At 26.2% G+C, this 21,656-nt stretch overlaps 1 protein-coding gene across 2 annotated transcripts in view; it reads right to left on the reverse strand.

Moving 5' to 3' along the window:
* The window catches only part of LOC132950583 (uncharacterized), a 124,995-nt gene that overhangs the window by 82,220 nt on the left and 21,119 nt on the right, over positions 1-21,656 (reverse strand). Inside the window, exon 2 of one of the 2 annotated variants that reach the window (XM_061022097.1) lies at positions 7,799-7,827. The exons of the other annotated variant lie outside the window; for it this stretch is intronic. The gene's annotated coding sequence lies outside the window, so the exon portion shown is untranslated. The remainder of the gene's footprint in view (positions 1-7,798; positions 7,828-21,656) is intronic. 2 annotated transcript variants of the gene reach the window in all.

Raw genomic sequence — 21,656 nt, forward strand, 5'->3', positions numbered from 1 at the left:
CTAAAATAATATTTAAACCAGAATCGACTGAATAAAAAAACATGATGTTGTTAATTAATTCTGTAACAAAATGTTATATTTAGAATTGATCTATGAAATTTAATCTGATAATAGTTATTTGAATACACTGCTGGAATCTAAATGTTTAATATGTATTCATTGTAATTTTTAGCTTTATAAGACGGTAAAATAATATCTTCGCCCGTGTGACACATATAGGTACACAAAATTCTCGTTAATGCAAATGGCAATGTTTATATGGCAATTTTTAACAATGCGCTATCAATCATATAGAAATTAAATAGAACAGAAGTATAAAATACGTCACATTTAAAATGGCCTAAAGATAATAATTTAAAATTAATTTTGAATCATCAAAACGTTCGTCAATTTTGATTGTATGATATTTAGTACATTAACGTTTATAATCTATTTAGTGTAATTGAGTTTATGTGGTCAAAGTTGGCAAAGCACAACGTTTTGAACTTGACGATGGTATAAAATTGGTGTAGACGCATTGTCGTCGACGATCAACAAAACCACTCCTAATATTGACCGTTTTGTGCCGGTTACGAATTGCATTATCGTAGAGAGGTTTTGAGTGATTGAAGGAAGGTATATCCGTAGGAAAAAAAGTCATGAAAATAAAGTCACGTCGAGTCCTTTGAGTATGTGTGTGGTGTGTTTATAGTTGTATAAATAGGTAGCTTAACCATTTACTCTGTATTATCATTACGTCAAACATAAATTATATTGGAAATATGAAGTTAAAAGGACGAACTAATAATAATTATTATTAAAGTGTTAAATAGTGGTTTTTCGTTATCAAACACTGGAATAAAATTGTACAGCGAAGGTCTTCTAGGATTTAGAAGATCTGAAGTATCATTATAAAAGAAATCGAAATAACGTGTCGCAGATAGATCCGTTTTAAATTATTATAACGTTGCATTTAAAAAGTCTGACTTATTAAAAAAAAAACAATAATACCTAAAAAGAATATTTATTCAAGTTAAAAAAATGTTAGTCTACATGAAAAGTTTTTTAAATTATGTTATCATAGTAAATATGTTAAGTTAGGTACCTAATAGGCTATATTAAATAGTTATACTAAATAAAAATAATCTAAAATAATCTTAATCGATTAATTTTATTTTTAATGATTTTGAAAAAAAGTTATTGAATGAATTAAGATTAGCTAGAGCATACTTAGATCACTCATGTATATCTTATGGCTAATGAAAAATCCAAGAAACAGTCAAACGTATTATATTAATAGAATATTCGAACCAGGAAGAAAAAAAAAACATAGTCGAACAATTTTACCATATCCTTTATGAACCTTTAAATCCAACCAACTAATACAATCACACATTTACTAAAACAAACCAAACTGAACTGATTGTTAATTTAGATACAAACAAAAAACGAATAATGTAAATAGATGGTAAAATTGTGAATTAAAAAAAAATAATTCATTTTGTAAATTATAATGTGGCGTTGGCCGTTTTAAGAAGATATATAAATTAAACGTAAAAAAAAATCTTAATTCAAGTAAGTTATAAATGTAGATATTTTGTACATTTTGAGATAAAAGATTTGTATTATTATTTGGAGTTCATTGTAAAAACATTTCTTAACGTTCTGGATAAAGTATTTGTAACCCATATCCAATCTTGCGTCTTGTATTTAATTGTAATCAAACTGAGGAATTAATTAAAATGTTATATAATATACAAAATTAATTAAAGTACCTACCTATTCTATTCTTAATTCGAAATAAAAGGTTATAAGATACAACAGCTTACGAAAAACCTTATCTGTTATTGTTTTAAAGCTGTATATTATCTTATAAAATGTGTTAAAGAAAATGTAATTTGGCAACTATTTTTATATGTAATATATAAATGTATATATTAAAAGTGATTATTTTAAAGGTAAAGACCGATTTTACTAAAAAATAAACGTATTTTATGCAGTCATTCAAAAAAGTAAAAACTTAAAAATGATGACTGTAAAAATTATCATTTTTTCTCAAAAATGTTATTTTATAATGACTCTAATTACGTAAAAATATTATCATAACGTAATGTTTTTCTAGAAAATATGTATTTTACCTTTTCGTAATCGTCATGACGTATAATTAATATAAATTTAAATCGTGCATTTCTGTTGTTTTAATAAAATATTATAAAAGAGTGATAAGTAAATTGAAAAAAAAATATTTAAAATCTTAATTTATCAAAAAATAATATTAACGTTTTAAAAACAAATTGCACAATATGAATGTACTCAGATAAGAAAATTAAAATGCTCAAATCGATATTATTATACATTACCTACCTAATATTTATAATTATGTATTACAAATTATATCATAAACGATGTCTACAAAATGTGATATCTAGTTCTGGTTATTGAAATTTAAACGAAAATAATGTTTTTTTTTGTTTTTGAATAAATTTAAAAAATAATATTTTATAATAATAAAATTTGATTTTTGAGTTATTCAATTTTTTTTCTACGTTTCCAAACAAATACTGTAATTTTTTAATCAGTCTCAGGTGAACTTGGCTGACCTGTCATGGTTCCCCGCTATATTTTCCTAAATTAATTAAACGGATTTTTTTTATTTACTTAAATAAATACCAATTTCGTTCCTAAACCAACAAAAAGGTTGAAAATAATTAAGTTTATTATTTAGACGCAGGAAAGATTCTAAATTATTTCGTATTTTAATGTATCTGAAAGATACAATATACCTATTTGTTGAAGTAAAATATAAATACATTTTGGTATTTTGGATGGTTATAATACCATTATGAGAGTGACGAGCTTTTATTATGTTAAAAGATGGCAAAAACGTATAATAGCCCACTTTAATATATTCATAAGATTTTATCGTTTTAAAGTAAAATCTAAAACTTTTCTACGCATTTTGTTTTTATTTATGGTTTTTTTTTTTATACATTTTATTAAAAAAAAATTGTTTTACAATCCCTTTTAACCAAATATATTATCATTTTTATTTTAAATATACAAAATACATTTATGAATATGTGAGCTATATATCTTCACGCGAATGAAAATAAACATTTTCTTTCGGATTTTCAAAGTTACGAGTGTTTATGAAGGTTGGTTGATACTTAAGTAACATAATATTAAAAAAAAACCACAAACAAATACAATTCTATGTTCATAATGTTGTTTTTTTATATGCAAAAATGCAACATAAAATTGAAAACTGTGTTAAATATATAACCGTAAATCAAATTTCTCTAAGCAACATACTTTTATGTAGATTAACAATTTGGCTATAGGATACGTTAGATATTGTTATTAGTATGCAAATTTTAAACCCACACACGCATGCATAAGTTTTAGGATACGTCCTTATTTTTAGAACTGAACTCTAGGGATGTTGGTCAATTAACTTATGACATTTTACTCACTGAGAAAGCCGAGGATTGACTACGTTACTTTCTATATACTTGGTGGAAAAAAAGTTTGGTTAGTAGTTAGGTTGATATAATCAAAAGTCCCTATAGTTATTATATAATCGGCGCATTTAAGTTGTGCACAAAAGTTATTTATTTGGTCAAATGGCGTTCACGGTTTTCCCACGAAATATCTAAGTTGCGTCCGCAATAATAATTAAAAATTAGGTACAACATGCTTCTCACTTTTATGGATAGGATGGATGAGGGGGATTGTCATTAATATGAATATGATTTACACTTATGTTTTAAAGACGACCATCATTGGATATTATTGTTTAAAAACTTTTGAAAAGTAAATTTATAGCCATCATTATCAATAACATAATATTATAATACAATTCTAATTTTTTTCCCCGGTTTATAGGGGTCTATAGGGTTTAGCACCACTAAAATAACACTGGGATATTTTTACCTCCCGGGTAAATAATATATACTAGGATAAAACTAACTCAGCCTTGATGACTCGGCGCATTGCACTCCCACTAAATCCTGCACTGCAGTCACCAGTCTCATAATTAATTATATACTTATTCGTAATATTGTATATGGCTAGATGATGAATACAATAAAAATCTTATAAAAATAAAAATATCAAAAGTGTGTGGGCTATCTGAACTTGGATTAGCTAAATTTTAAAACCAATTTTCTATTATTCGCTATTTTTTGACATACGTTTTGAGTGTATACTATGTATACATCCAGTGGAGTAGTTGGGCGATAATGTGAATATGAAAAAATATAATACGCTTAACGTAAATTGATCATTTTAATTGATATATGTTTTGTGTTCACTATAAATAAATTGTATGGAAATAGGAAAATAAATGTCCATTTAATGACGTTCCTATAGTTGAAATCAAATAATTATTATGTTAGACCCGTCAGAAGTCATAAATTTAGTTAACAAATAACAATATAATTGTATTAATTTTTACGAAAAATGTTCTTACCTAACAATATTCTTAAACGTGTTTCTATCCTTTGATTGGGACTTTATGTTATGTATCACAAGATATTCGTTTATTGTTTATAATTGTAATACGAACGTTTCGTTTTCTTTGAAGGGACAATAAACGGAAAGGCGAAACAAAAAAAAAGTGTCCGATCAAAAAATACATTTCCCATCGACAACCATCATTAGACGATAATGACCGTATTCGTATCATATTATTTGTCGAACAATAAATTCCACTGGGACCAATATTGTCTTGTATAACATAGACGAAGCTTTCAAAAAATGTACAGACAAAATACGATATCTTGTTTTCTTCGACCAAGCGTAAATGATGTCCAATTAAAGTTTGTATAGTTAGAAAAATACAATCTGTTCCAATTGTTCGGCAATGTTCAGTTTATGTCTAATGTAACCAAACGATGATTATTGTCAATTATTAAACTCGTTTCGTTCTAAAACGACACAGTTTTTGTAGCTAATAAGTGTACGATTAATCAATTAAATAAATGATATATATTTTCTGTAATACAAACTTTTTGCAAGAAAAAATTTTCCTTTGCACTCAGCATCGTAAAAAACTAATAAAATAATATATATTATGTTATATTCTATGGGAGTTCGACCATTGTATTATTTATTTTATATTCCTACTCAACAAGTTTAAGATTGTGTGTACTTAAATGTTTTTAGAAGAATTTAATGTCATAAAATCCAGAATAAAACCGTTGTGTTACATTATTGTTATTATTATTATTATTATTATTATCTATCTATACATTATATAAAATCAAAGTACCACTAATACATCGCTTCATTTCAAAAACTACAAAACGTACGATCTGGACATTTGGAAGAGTGGTTTATCTAATAATTTAGACGTGCAATGGGAAAGGATTTTCCGATATCCGCTTTCTAAAGAGGTTGTAAAACAGGGATCTTGATATTCCTGGTGGAAATTGAATCTTTTTTCAGCTAGTATAATATAGTATACAGGATGATTAACCAAAAGATACTCACCCTAATTGTTCTTTAATTAAATCTGATTTTTGGAATTTTTAAATATACCTATATATAGACCGTACTTTCATTTTTTGTACTACTTAAGGAGTATCCTTTGGAGATACAAACTTCTGTTTTTATAATGAGAACCACAGTTTTTTACTGTAAATTAATTAGCCGATAATATTTTTGAACATTTTTACGTATCAGAATCAAAATATGAACGAATAGTTTTTGTGTTTAACTTTGTGCACTAAGGATAATATTATTATGTCCACGATAATAGGTTTGTGAGATATGAGGCATATATATGGATTATGGTATGGTTATTCGATTAATATTAAAAATAATATTATTTGTTTGTAAACTTGGTCGTAGTATATTAAATGAAATTGAAAAATAGTCTAAAGATATTTGAAAATTCAGAAAAACAAAATTTGAATAAATTAATTATTAATGTAAAAAATGTGGGTACCTAATCATGCTTAGTAGTACATACTAACTCGGTAGGTATACTATGTTATTGTATCTGTGTTGATTACATGTGGGTTAAAAAAATATTTTGAGAATTCGTATATAATAATAAAAATTGAGTTAATGAATTCTCATGAAATCCATAACGAGTTTACATCATGAATTTCATACAAGTATCAGTACATATACCAAAACAATAGAGGGTGTTGGATGTTTGAATTGATTGGGTGATCTGGAGAATTGAACAATTTCTCAATAATATGTTTATTGAAATAATTGTACTTATACGTTTATACGTGTTAAGAATAAAAATAGTTTTAGATATTCCGTGGAAATTGTTAATATAGTTTATAGACTTTAAGTGCATTGTACGTGAAAATATAAAGTCCTAAAAACTATTAAACCAAACCCATAGTTCTCGCGCAAGGATTGAAAAACCAGCTACTGACACTTAAGATGTATTCATGAAACTCTCTGGTTAGTGGTGTATACATCTCCACGGTATATTATACGAGTATTTATTTTATATTCTTTGTTTTATACGCGAATTTAATTCCTCAAACGTGACATGTGTCATAGATCAATTCTGAAAATATATATATATGTATGTATGATATTTTTTATTTCGTTAAAAAAACAGACGTAAACATATAAAAATAATAATAGTAATGGAATAAAAAAAAATAACCATTACATTTGATATTATTCTCAAAGTAATAAAATATATATGTACCTTATTTTTGTTATTTATTTCCCCGAAAATGTCGACGTTTAATTTTGAGGTATTCTGATGTTATCCTGACGGAAAAAACTCTAAACTACTGGGTTTCCATGTTTTTCAATGAACTTACCATTCGTGCAAGTATTACAATCCCATAATCACAGCAATAATTCACTAAACTGCTTTGACAATATTTTCTATTAACTAATTTCAAATAGGTACCAAATAATTATAACTCATAGTTGGTTGACTGTTAAAGTCCCAAAACAATATGAATAAAAAAAAATATGATAATTTATTGTTTTGAAATAGTTATAACGAGAGAACCTCAGTTTAAGCAGTTATTTAGGATTTTTTTCAATATTTTTTTTCCTTCTTTAAATGTACCAACTAGACTTTATTCTTAGAAAATTTCTTGAGGGCCACGATGAGCATAATAATATTTAAAATAACAGACATAAATATTTGTTCGGAATATCAAATTTTCATAAAAAATCCGTTGACCATTATTTAAGAAATAAAATATTGTGATATAATAATAATTGTATTATTAGACGCAGGCACTCATAATATTATCTTACGTTACTTATTGCATTAATTAATTTTGAATAACAGACGAATAAACTACAGAAAAAGGAGCTATAGAAACTATAGAACTAATAATACAATAATATTAAATAAATAATAAATATTTTTTTAACATATATGTTTTTTTTCTTTATACGCTGGCATTATAATAAGTAAAGTATTTACATTAATTTTTAGAAATTGTTCATTGAATCTGATGTTATAATATAAGTTATAGTAATATTACTATCTTTTGATGAACCGAATAATCATTATTGAACCCATTGTTTACTCAAAATATAATAATTTGTGGTTCATTTGACACGCGAAAAAATGGATTACTTTTAAATTGTTCATGTTCAAAGTAATTTTTATACAGCACAAAGGACATATTCTAAACAATTTGTATAGTGATTAAAAATATAACACGATTTTATTAAACTTAACCATAGGTTTATATATTATTATTTTAACTTAATTTCTGGTTGAATAGGTATATGTACAAAATATGTTGTTGAGTTATAAAAATTATTTGGACTCATGATTTTATATGTCTATTCAAAATCACATTTCAATACTTACTGTTTTGAATTTCCAGTGAATTCCTGGATCTATACAAAAAAAAAAAAAGTATAATTAATAATGTTTAATTTTTTTTAATCAAACTACCTATTTGTAGTTAAAAACATGTCAAACGTTAGTTAACGTCATGTCATTGTATTTGGATATTTAAAAATATTTCACTTCTCACTCATTTTTACACTTAGTTGCACACATAGTGGATTCGTGTCGTGTTTCAAAATACAATTTATTTACACTATGTCGAGTAATTATAAATTTAACTGTAATTTATTATAGTAGAATATAATTCACACAGTTATTATTATAGTCCTGATAAATATAATAGTTTTATTATTTGTACACGTAAATGGTTTTCACTTTTCTTGAAATTTATTCGTTGGATAATAATATCGATATCTATATTGTTAGAGTCGATTTTCTTTATTATGTTATGATGTAGTTAAAAGTTAACCAATAAAGTTGAATCGTTCGTTCAATGAGGTTAAGTGTTTATGTTTTGAATTTCAAAAACTTCCCCATAAAGTTATGGACGGAGTAAACAATATATCATTCTCTTATACGTTATTAAACTGTAAGGTAGATTGTCTTAGACCATTGACGTATGAGTTTGTTTTTCTCGACATTATAATACTCTTGTCAGTTACGAACCGTATCCATACAATTTATTTTTGTATTATTTCTCTATTGAAACTTATCACTGTTTTCATAGCACTATGCACTTACCTATGTTTAGCGATCGAAAAAAAGAAGGTTATTTATTTATTTATTGGAACTACTCAAATATATTTATTTATTATTATTTTTTTTAAAGGTTTTTAGTTGTTAGTAAAAGACAATCCAATTTATACAACTTATCATAAATACTTATCAGCATTAATAATGATGGTTTTTTTTTTAAATAAAAACATTAATAGTGTCCAAAATTAAATTTTTAGCTGATTATAGAACGTGAAATCGTTACACAGGTAACTTAAATATCTATTTATTTAAATTAGTAAATAAGATTTTTAATTTGAGACAACCTATTATAACTATAATATTGTATGTATAGCTAAATGAAAAAAAAAATTATCAATTAAAATATAAATACATTTTATTTACAATACAATATGTGTGTTTATATTAATTATAAGTATTTTAAAGAAAATTACACATTTTTCGTAGACAAATTAGAATGAATTTCACCATTGATTAGATCAATTTAATAATTATAATATTATAAGTTTAAATTCAATGATAGTTCATTACATATCATAATCAACGACTTTGAACAGGAAACATACATCAACAAGTTTATGGTTGTCTCTTCTAAGGAGATTTTCCAACTTATTATTGTTTCATTAGAATGCGGTTAGTTGAACTGTTTTTTTTTTTCAAGAATGTCTCCCATTTTAAATAATTATAATTATAATATTTTATGATGTATTGTTGTTATTAACTTATAATTTATTACTGACGAACAGTATAACGGTTGAAATATGTTTTTTTGTATAAATAGTTTAAAATTAGTTGAAATATTTAGTGAACTCCACCTGTCTATTATAAACAATAATATACGAAAATATATATGAAAAAATGTTTCATGTCTCTGCGATTAATATTTATTCAATTACAAAAAAAACAACTAAAATAATTAAAGGAAATAATGTTATTTTTTGTTATAATGTTAATTTTTTCTATCTTATTTGAAGTTTAAATTTAAATGTTTGGATTTATAGCTGATGCTTTGAGGAAAACTTATGAGGAATCTTGTGTTCAATAGCTTAAGCCTTAGCTACAAAAATATATTTTCAACTAAAAATAATATACACGTTTTTGTGATTTTGACAAATGTTGTTAAAATTTGAACTTAAAACGACTATGAAAATGTTTACAATTTATTTTCAATATTTTGTGGGGATTTCTCATTTGAAATAAATGCCAGCATTTAAATAACAGTCCTTAGAATAGAACATTTAACAAGAAAAAAACACCTTAATTCCTTATAAGCAAATTGGTGTTTTGTTAAACACAGGTTTAAAAAAAAATATACCAGCTCTAATTAAATGACCTATTTTAAGGTACCATTGTTGTGTTAAATTTGAAAACTTCATTAAAATTCTTAAAAACATATATACACACATATCATTGTCAAACTAATAGGTTTGTTCAGAAGTCCGAACCTACGTGTATATTGATACGTTTACACAAAAGTAAAGTAAAGGAATTTTCTCCTGACCTTTTTTGTAATATATTTGTATGGGAAGCCCTATTATAGAAACCGATATTCAAGGTTCTATTGTCGTAAGACCTAGTTACGAGATTTTTTTTATTGAAAATAATATCATAATATTACCTAATTATATTAATTAAAACCTCGTTAAGTCGTGTCATGTTGGAAAATAAAATGGAAAAATTGAAAATAATTATCGCGGTTAGTGTGAGAAAATAAAATATATTAATGTTCACACGAGCAGTAATAAACAATACAGTAACTGCACTTGTTTAAAATATTGACATTTAGTTACAATCGTAAGTTTTTTTTTTGTACATACATTTGTGTTTAACTTTGATCAAATTTGTGAAATATGTTTGGTGTTTACTTAGTACTTTATATTTTAACTTTATTCATAATACACAGATCGTTAATTATTGATTGGCACAACGAACAAATTTGTCATTAATTATTCATTTTTTGTCTATTTTTTTATAATAATCTTAATCAACACCGTCTGTGCGTAATATTGCATTATCAGTTTGTTTTTTTATATTATTGAATTTGTGAAAATTTATATTTAGGATTTTATACCTGATACTTTGGAGTATATCAGAGAACTGACTAGGTACAAAATGTGCATAACTAAATGTCATTGGATCTAATTTATTTGTTGGATAGGTAGTTTGAAAAAAAAATACATGATAAATATAAAACCCAAAATGAGCAAAAAATGTCCCGGAGCCCGGAGGGTTGATATTTATCTGCAGACCTTATCCGGAATTATGTGAGAAAACGTTTACCCTTCTTCTTCGTTATACGATAGCTATTCATTTGATGTCCATACGAGATTTACGACCTTACTTCCCCGTTAATTTCAACCGAGTGCGTATATGTACGTCGTCGATACGATCCGACACTGGGATGTGTTATCAAGGATAATATTATCCTTGAAAGTTTTATACACATAACGTTACAAGCAATAACCATAGTAATATCAGCCGTGTTTCTCATAATTTTTATTTATTTTTTTTTTATATAAATACATACACCTATATAAATTGTGATACGACGTAACGACGAGGATGAAGAGAAAATATATCATAAAAACAAAAAATACATCTACATCTGAATTTATTACACTGATCTCAAGGTGTCTTCAACAACACATACTGAAAATATGGACCCTAGTAACACAATAATAATAAGAAACTGTATACAACAGTCCACTTATATTTTTTTTTTATCGTGTTGTGAGATTATTAAATAATATTACTTTGTTCCCTTTTATTATATTTTTTTTGTGGGATTATGAGTTTAAAACATTGTTGAATAATGAATAAATAAATATATTTATATCAATGATTACTACCAAGATAAAGTACTAATATGTAATGAATGAAGTTAAAATCTTTCATTTATTAAGTATTTTTTTTATTTATATTTTTCTTGGATATTATGAATTGTAAGTTCATTTTATGGGATGAGTTTTATATTTCATACTCAACATTTGCTGGTGCATTTTATTAAAATAAATACATTTGTATAAGTAAATATTTGTTGTAATATTCATCAATCATTAAAATTGAACTTAAACAATGGCGTTATATAGCGTTTTATTTATACGTGTACAATAATATACTACATTATAAACAGTATAATTTTAAATAAGAATATCAAGAAGTATTGAAATGCTTGTAATTTGTAAAAAAACAATAATTGTAATTTATAATTATTATTATAAATGAGGTTTGGTGTGGCGCAGTACGTAGGTACACTTAACTGCGGAAACGCACTGAGTGTATGTAACGGCTGGCGTTGCTAGTTCCCGGATGGGTGACCACCCGGGATTTTTAGCAACGAATCCTTGCCACAAATGCAAAACATTTATGAAAATGTTTTCAACCGTTCCTCCTCCTACTTACAACCTACAAAAAAACAAAAAAAAAACACACCAACAGCTAATGGCCTAAGTTTCCGGGCTCAAGCTCAATAAAGAAAAAAAAATTTTCATAAATAATAAAAGAAATATAATTATTTATAATAAAAAGAAATTATTATTAAAATAGTAAATATTTGTAACAGTTAAATTATACCTTACAGTTTAATAAACTTTTTTCACTTATTTACTCTTTTTTTTATTTATATATGAATTTTATTTTATTTTCATAGTTTATCAAAAGTGAGTATTTCGTTGTAACTGATGTGTAAAAATATGAATTCAATGATAGTTAATTGTATAAGATGGAAAATGATTACGAGCGGAGACGGTATGTAAGCCTTTTCGTCTAAAAAATGATTTCGTGGAATTTCTTAAGAATTATAAACTCAAACGCTAATGAAAAAATGAATGTGATTTAACGCCAAACTTAAAAAAAAAAAATGCCACATGAAGACATGAGAGACATCTTGAATTCAATTCAAAAGGCTTTCTAATCTCAAACAAAACTTGTGTTGTAGGTACATACATTGAATAAAAAAATCAAAAAGTCTAAAAAAGTCTCCACAAATATTTTTTTTGAATTAAAACAATGTAACAAAATCGATTTTGTCGAAAACTGGGTCTACGTAAACTCTCGTTTTTATATAGTTTTGTTATTGTTTTTCCCGATAATTTTGAAAAGTAATTTGAAGTAATGGAATGTAGTCTACTTTTGGCCCATCGAAGTATAAATTAGATACTATTTGCAAATTCCCTAGAAGTTAAAAATGAAAAAATGTGTTTATATACCGTGACCATTATTGAATTAAAATGAAACTACAATATATGAAGTATAGACACTGTAATAGCTATGGCCTAAAAAAATATTAACAGCATTTTAAATATAATTATTATTTCATAAATAGAAAATGTTAAAGGCGATGTCTTAGTTGAAAAATTAAAAATAAAAGAAATTATCATTCACAGTAATGATTCATTATGCAAAATGTTTTGAAACTTTTATAGGAGTAAGTTAATTTATTAGTTTTGACATGAAAAAGTTTTTGGAAAAAAAACAAAAATTGGGGTGCTTGAATATTGCTGAATAGCAATTTTTTGAGTATATGTCATAATTGATTAAGGTTACTGTAATAGATGAATTGGATTCAATACAACAATTCTTACAGAGCTTTGATATATTATGCAACATAACATGTATAATATACACATAGTTATTTAATAATTATTAATGTTAGTTATGTATTCTGTATTCAGTATGTTTAACATTATATCGGAATACCAAACAAAGTAATAAACATAAAGTAGTACGTAAGATTCTTAAAGTCAAATATATTCATAAAAGAGCCCGAAATTGTAAAAGAAAAACGATTCTGAGCGAAAAAGGTCAGTCAGCCTATGATATTACCAAGTATATTTGATGATATTATTGTAAATAAAGTAATTTATATATAACCTATTTACGTGGAGCCTTGTTTTAAATTTTCAATCTTTAGCTATAAAAGTTGAACATTTTATAAATTTTGAACTACAAATACTATACATTTTATCAAAATTTGAATTTGAAAAAAAAAAAATAAAATAAAAAAATAAAATAAAATAAAAAAAAATTGTGCCTATGTATTTTTAATATTTTTCAACAATATATCAGGAGCCTTGCGTTAAATTTTCTCGCTTTTTTACCCATTTTATTGATATTTATAGAAAAAAAAAAATTAAAAAATTCGAAACTGACAATGTCCATAAACAGCTCAATTTTTTTTCAAAATTGTATGGTGTATAGAAAATGAAAATATAAACATTCAGTAAAATTTTCATGTATCTACAATTATTTGTTTTTGAATAACAACAAAATACCAAAATCGTTACATGAGAAATCGAGTGAATATCAAATGTTGTAAAAATATGAATTTCAAACTCTTATAAAAATTTAATTTGACTTTCTTGTAGACATTTTCTTTTGATAAAGGTAAACAAACTTATAAGGAATCTTGTAGTACATTTTCAAATCTTAGATTTAAAAAGAAAAATTTTTATGAATTCTCATCATAATTTGCTAATTTTCGTGATTTATCCGTATTTTATCAAGATTTGAACTTTAAATACTTATAAGAAAAACTGTGACTAAGGATTTTTAATTTTTTTCATCTGCCTTTGAAAAAATAACCTAAGAGCCTTTTATTAAATTATCAAGCTTTTTTAACCAACAAATAAAATTGTATTGATATTTATAGAAAAAAAAAACTAAAAAAAATGGAAACTGAAAATGTTCGTAAACAGCTCAAAATATTTGGAAAATGTTATGGTGTATAGAAAATGCTAATATAAAAATTCCAACAAAGTACCAACTAGATTTACTTTCCTATCAGAAAAGTTACTGTTGAAGAAAATCCAAGCACTTTTACTGTCCTAAAAGGTAATAACAGACACAAAAAAAAATTTTAAAAAAACACACATTATTGTAAAATCAATACATTCATCGCTTCGCTCAGAATTGAAAATTGAAAATGTCAATATAATATTTAACTACGTATTCGTTGTAAATTTCAAAATTTTGAAAATTATTGAATATTTATGAATTATTAATTTTTGGAATCTGTATGAAATAATCGAGCGAATAGACAATATTGTTTCAGCATTTCTCGACATTTCTCAATAGTTTTTCATTACGAATTTTTATCAAAAATGGCAGAAAAATAAAAAAAACTAAAAACAACTTTTCAAAAGTACCAATAGATGAAATTTGCTTCCGGAAATTTGGTACACGTGAACCTATTGAATCAAGCCTTCTGGTAGAGAAGTTGTCCACAGGAAAATATAAAAACTAAACATCGTTGTAAAACCATTATCTGACACGTTCCATACAGAATAAAAAAAAAAACATTTATTTTGGCCAATACATTTGATGCATTTTTGGTGTATTCAGATGAATTATATTTACACTACTTATGATTTTATTTTGTTTAATGGTGACAACACTATGCAATAAAATACCTATTGATAGTCTATAGGTAGACACGTTATCATCAAATATACAAATTGTTCGTTTTCATGATTTTAAGTGCTTTTATATAAAAAAAATGTTGGAAAGTTGGTGTCGCTCTGCTGTACAGAAAGTTACAAGTGGGTCACTGTAATGGATAGTGTTAAATTTGAATTCAATGATATAATATCATGGTATACGAAAAACAGTTCTGAGCGAAGGCGGTCGGTCAGCCTATGATATATTAGTATATATAATATACATTATATATGAGTATATATGATGATATTATTGTGAACTAAGTAATTTATTTGCCTATTTACGTGGAAACTTGTTTTAAATTTTCAATCTTCAGCTATAAAAGTTGAACATTTTATACATTTTTAACTACAAAATCATTTTTAAATTTTTAATTTGATACATTTTGTCAAAATACGAACTTTAAATGCTTATAAAAAAAAATTATGAATATGTTTTTTAAATGTTTTTTAACTGCAATACTAACAATATATCAGAAGCCTTATATTACATTTTCACGCTTTTTGACCCAACAAATACAATTTAATTGACATTTATTGAAAAAAAACCTAAAAAAATTGGAAACTAAAACTATCCTTAAACAGTTAAAAACAAGTAAAAATATTTTAAAAATGTTATGGTGTATAGAAAATTCAGAGAAAATTGTATGTACCTATGGTTATTTGTTTTAGAGTTACACCAAAAACCCAAACCAATTTTGTCAATAACTAATTTTGTGTGGAAATTTCCGTTTTTCCTAATTTTTTTTTGAGAGATTCAAATTTTGACCTCCCGAATGCATCAACTTGATTCACTTTCCTATCGAACAAGATACTAAAGTTGAAAATGGGAGCATTATTTCGGCTACTTATCGTGTACATAGACACAAAAAAAAACATTTAAAAAACACACATCATCGTAAAATCAATACATCCATCGCTCTGCTCAGAATCTAAAAATATGATATATTAATATATATTATATAGCACAACCATTCCATTTATTCAGACAAAAGTATAAAATATAAATAAAATAATCAACGGTTCAAATTAGAAAGCCTAGTTTCGTGATAGTTTACATTGAAATTAGATGACAGGGAGTCCTCGAGAATGGTTAAATATATAAAATTTAGTTGTATTTACTCGCGTGGATAGTAGCTATTGGTGTGGATTAAAACTGGAATTGATTGATTAGAACATTATTTGTGTTGATATAGATTATAGGACCGTTGTCGCCATATATAGTAATCAGAATATTTGCCATTTGGCACATATCTAAAAGTAATTATTGAGAGTAGAGCGTGAAATTTTAATAGTCATAACATAAACTCACGTATTAAAGGAATAGCTATGTTTTATTGTTTTGTCATAATAGTTTTAGGCAAGTACTTATAGAATGTGATGTGAAAAATTTGTTTAAAAAAAATTACACTCGACAATTCAATTCCTTTAATTTTTGTTTACATATACCTTGAATGTAATGTATTAAGTCGACGTCTACTAACCTCTTGATTTATTCACTCGCTGGTCACCACTGGCTTATAATAATATTATGATGTATTTTTTTCAAACTCGCTACATTTTAACGAGTTGCTCGGTGCTCGTGGAACTATGGGTTTTTTTTATCGCCATCCTAAAATTACACATTATGTCTCCCATGAATAATTTAATAAATTCACTTCCACATATACGGCAAGTGCTATTCCCCGAGATTGACGATTTTCTTTTTTGCTTTGTTCTCCAACCCCGCCCTTGCCGCTTATTTATGCGCGAACCAACCCCATAATTAAGTTGATGTTACATAACATGGACGAAAGTTACCGGGGCCATTTTCTAAACAGCGAAAAGCTTTTAAGTTAAATAATTTCTTTCGTCCGCACTTCTCTTTCTCCATAAATCATCTTGCACCGTATACACACAACGTATATCAGCAACTTTTGTTTCTAATAACTTGACTACACCAACAATTAATATTGTTATTGTGCTAGAGTTAAAATATTACACGTTCGAAATTATGATACTATAGACAATTTGAATAGCGCTATTGTGTTGCATATTATTATTATTATTATTTTAGTTACATAATATTTTATATGGATAATATTATTCACGAGTTAGCGAGCATCTGGTAATATTGTCCGAGGTTGGTGTTGACTTGTATGAAACCAAGTTACGACTTTTACAGTAAGTTTTTTTATTAATGAATGGGTACATTTATAGAAGATACAACACTGCGCGATGTTGTTAGATATCAGAACATTTAACGTGCATTTTGTTGTTGTTGTTGTTGTGTTTTGCATCTAAATACCTTGATTATGTACACTTAAAATTAACCTTACTGATGTACCAGTTAACGAGGTGATATTCATTTCAAACAAATGATTCAACCGAAAAGTTTTGGTTATTGTCATTTCACGTATAATTAATATCAGAAAATTAAAACAAATCAAATAACGTTTTGGAAACTGTATAAAGTACCTAAGGAATTAATTATAAGTGTTACAATGATATTGGAATACATTTTATGTACCCCATATTTATCTGTAAACACTTTGTTGATGTCTGTTGTACCAAGAACAAGCTATGTAGAAAAATATATAATCTTCCAAAAATCATTTCGTAAGTATTTGTAGATGAATATTGTTTGACTGTTATAAACGGGATCACTAAATATGATTAAATTTGTATTACACTATGAAAAATTATAAAAATATTATATTTTAAGTCATAACCTATAGACAAAATGCAAACAATGTTATTTGTTTATTCGGAACGTGGCAGATGCTTCGCGGGAAATCCGGCATTTTGATTTATCATTGGAGTTAATAATAAATAATAATCCCCAAATCGGTTAATAGTTTGCACATGTAATGTGCACGCTTCGAACATGTTCAATTTGCCATAAGTTGAGTGTCAAACTGAACGATTTCGATACGTTTAAATTATACGCAAATTATACAAAGAAGTGAAGATAATGTTGGTGCATTACAGATGAAGAGTGTCAATCGGACATAATATTATGATGGATTACCTACCGTACAAGATCGAACCATTCGAACCTGTGTTTAAATTTTGTAACTCGTCTTGCAGGTTAAACGCTGTATATTATAGAAACTCGTATATTTTAAAAATTTGTTTAGGTCAGTTTTATAAAATTGCCAACACAAATGAATATCTGAAGAACAACAGGTTTAGCATAAATTGAAAATCGTTAACCCAATGTTAATGATTTAAAAAAAAAATAATATTATAATATGACGATATTATTTTTTGGTTTTTTTTTTATGTACCTACTCGTAATATTAAACCTAGAATATAAAAACCACGACAAAGTAATTTTTACTAAAGCAGTATAATATTAAGTAATATTTAAAATATGATGTTTAATGAATTATTAAAATTATAATAATAATTAGGACCCGAGATTAAATACAAATGAATATTTCTATATATCTGACCTAAGACAACCGTGATTTAAAATCTTTAGGTGTCATAATATTATGTTTTTAATGCCAAAATGTGTAGGTACTTACATAATTCTGAAAAAATCCATATTAATATTGTATACATTTGGTAGGTACATAAGAAAATTATTTAAATTTAGAAAAAAATGATGTTACAATTTTTACAATTTCATGATTTATCTATAACTAAGTTTACGAGTGTATATTAAATATTGTAAAAACTCATGTGTACTTTAAATTGATAAAATAATAAAGAGATAAATTAGCGGATCGAATGAAATTGAGGTATTATGTCAGTTCGAGATTGATCCAGCTTTAAATATGCGCCGATCGTACCAAGTGACGTCGTACGAAGTGTTTTAAAGTACCTGCTATGAGATAATTGTAAGAACTTTAAATATTTTGAAATCTAAAATAAACTATCGTATAACTCGATGCTGGTACCAACACATTTATTTTTCATAAAATATATTATATTACATTAGGTACCTACCTACCTACCCATAACATGTAAACATATTGATTTGATTTCATATAATATTTGATTTAAATAATTTCATACGAAGGCATAGATACTAATAATAACAATTTTTCTTGAAATTACAATTTGACTTTAATAGTGATCGTTGTTAAAAAAATATAAATATGTTTGTACATTATTTGATAGTGAGTGATTATTTGTTTTTGTTTTTGTTCTGCATACACACACGCATCAGTCAGAGCATATTTCACGTGGTTTTATCTGCATAAATCTTGGTCCTAATAATAATATACAGGAAAACTAAGCCGGCGAATACAAATATCTGTATTTTGTTCAGCCTTTTGATATTCTACTTTATCGTACGTAAGTAGGCATTTCGGGTAGGTTCGATAAAAAATGGAGGCGTTGTTTCTTTGATTGAGTTTTCCAATTTTTGACTTGTGACATAACCTAAGGGTCAAAATGAATCACGTGCCTCATATTATAGCTGAACACATCAATACACGAACAATGAACATGTATGTCGTCGGCGAAAATTTTTTGATTCTGAGCGTACCGATGCATTGATTTTACATTGATTTGTGTGTATGTGTGTGTGCTTTTTTTGTGTCTAGAAACACTTTTTCTAGTTGAAAAAATACTCTGATCATCAATTTCAATAGATGTTTCTGGTAATAAATTGAGTTTAGTCGGTACTTTTTGGAGGCCACAATTGAAAACTCTCCGTACTCGCTGTACTTGTTAAAATAACAAGGAAAAACACGAAAATAAAAAATTTTAAACTGTGTTAAAATATTGGTTTTTTTAAAAAAAAACATATATTATAACGTTCAAATTGTATATAGCTAAGTCTTGAAAATGTAACACACGGTTCCCCACGAGTATTTCATCATGTAACCTAAAATTCCTTTATAATTTTAGGATAATATATTAAGTACCTGTGAAAATGCCAAATACAATATTTTGTTTGCGAAAATGAATTCAACCTACCTATTGTTACCAATATCAATATTACTATAATATAAAATATTATCCTAGGCAGACATACCGTCTCCACTCAGATTAGTTTTTCGTATATACAATAATATATCTATCATTAAATACAAATTTAACACACCCATTACTACATTGACAGCAGTTGTATACCTACCCACTTGTCCACAAAATATTGTTTTGGACATCTCCTCAGCAATAATAATAATAATAATAATAATAATAATTATAAAACGATTATATTAGTGCCGTTTGCAATAAGATTTGTAACGGATACCGAACGTTTGGGATATACTCAATTTTGTAAGTATAATAATACACTTATGCTGGGTTGTGTAAATAATTTATTAAATTTAATGGTTCACTAAAAATTTAATCGACCAATCACGGGTCACTAAATCTTGCTTAAGAGACCATTAGCTCACTATTGATTCATTAAATGTTTTGTGAAATCCGGCATTAATAACATAATAATACACTAAGTTTATGGTTCGGCGCCTGTGGTATACCACATGTTGTCTTCTGAGAATTTTTTTCAAGACCAACTGATTAAATATCTCCGAATTAGAGAATATGACATGTATGTTAATCGGTCTTAAAAGATGCACAAAATGTTATTAACTACCACTTATATCCGTAAAGTTCCTAACTTCAAGTGCATATTATATACAACGAATTCTACTACTATTATTATTTTTTTTTAATGTTATTTCTGTTTTATTTAATTTTTGTTTTTTTTTCATTCTGCCTAATAGATGTTTCGTTTCTCCGCAACACTATTTTTTTTAATATTGTGTGTAATAAACATATTATGTTTATTATTATTGATATTGTATAATGTTTTGTGGTGGGCAATTTGTTTAAATAAAGTTGTGTTTTATATAACAAATAACAATGTTTATTTGGAAAAACTAAAAATACAAATTCTGTTTTGCGTATTGTTACTTGTAATATGCTTAGTTATATTAACCATGTATATCATAAACATACCATAATCTGTGACAAGCAGTTTATTTACAGATTTAATTCTCATGAAAATTAAACGCAAAGATTTCAATCGTATAGTGTTTTTTTTTCTTACGACGCTATTTAAATTTAATTTACACTTGATCTTACTAAAATATATTTTCAACATCTTATGTGCAAAGAATGGTAACACAACAGAGTCACTAATGTCGTGTACGAATAATGTTAATGGGTGTTGCAGTAGGATAATATTATGACCAAGCGCTCGCTTAATATTATTCCTCCCGCAATAATACTTTCAGATTTACAGCTATTTATGTTAATTTTTTTACTTAACTTTTATAAAAATGTACTTATCATAAAAAATACGAAAGTGCGCCTTTTCTAAGGTTTCATACGTGTCTCATATTCCAATTGTAAAATATATATAATGCACGACGTTTGCACTTTATACACTTCTATTTGGTATTCAATACTTCTAACCGTAAAAGGCTGGAAGGTTCTCGGCATTTGTCTAACTAAAATATTTCAAACGTTGTGTAAACCATCTTCGTGATATTAAATATGTTTATACCCTCAGAAACTGAAAAAATGTATTTAAACCTGTTTCTCGTTTCGTAGATTTATTCAATTTCTATAACTTAAAAAATATATGCATATATATATTATAGTATACACACACACATATATACGCTTTACTAGTTTAACTAATCTAAAACTGTACGAGTTCCTGTAGCAAAACAAATTCATCCACGTTTTTATATAGTTGTTTTTGTGTAATTTATAAAATTGTTTTTATAATTGGTATGTTATTCTCATAT

Source organism: Metopolophium dirhodum, chromosome 8 (genome assembly GCF_019925205.1).
Source record: "Metopolophium dirhodum isolate CAU chromosome 8, ASM1992520v1, whole genome shotgun sequence".
NCBI classification, from domain to species: Eukaryota; Metazoa; Arthropoda; class Insecta; order Hemiptera; family Aphididae; genus Metopolophium; species Metopolophium dirhodum.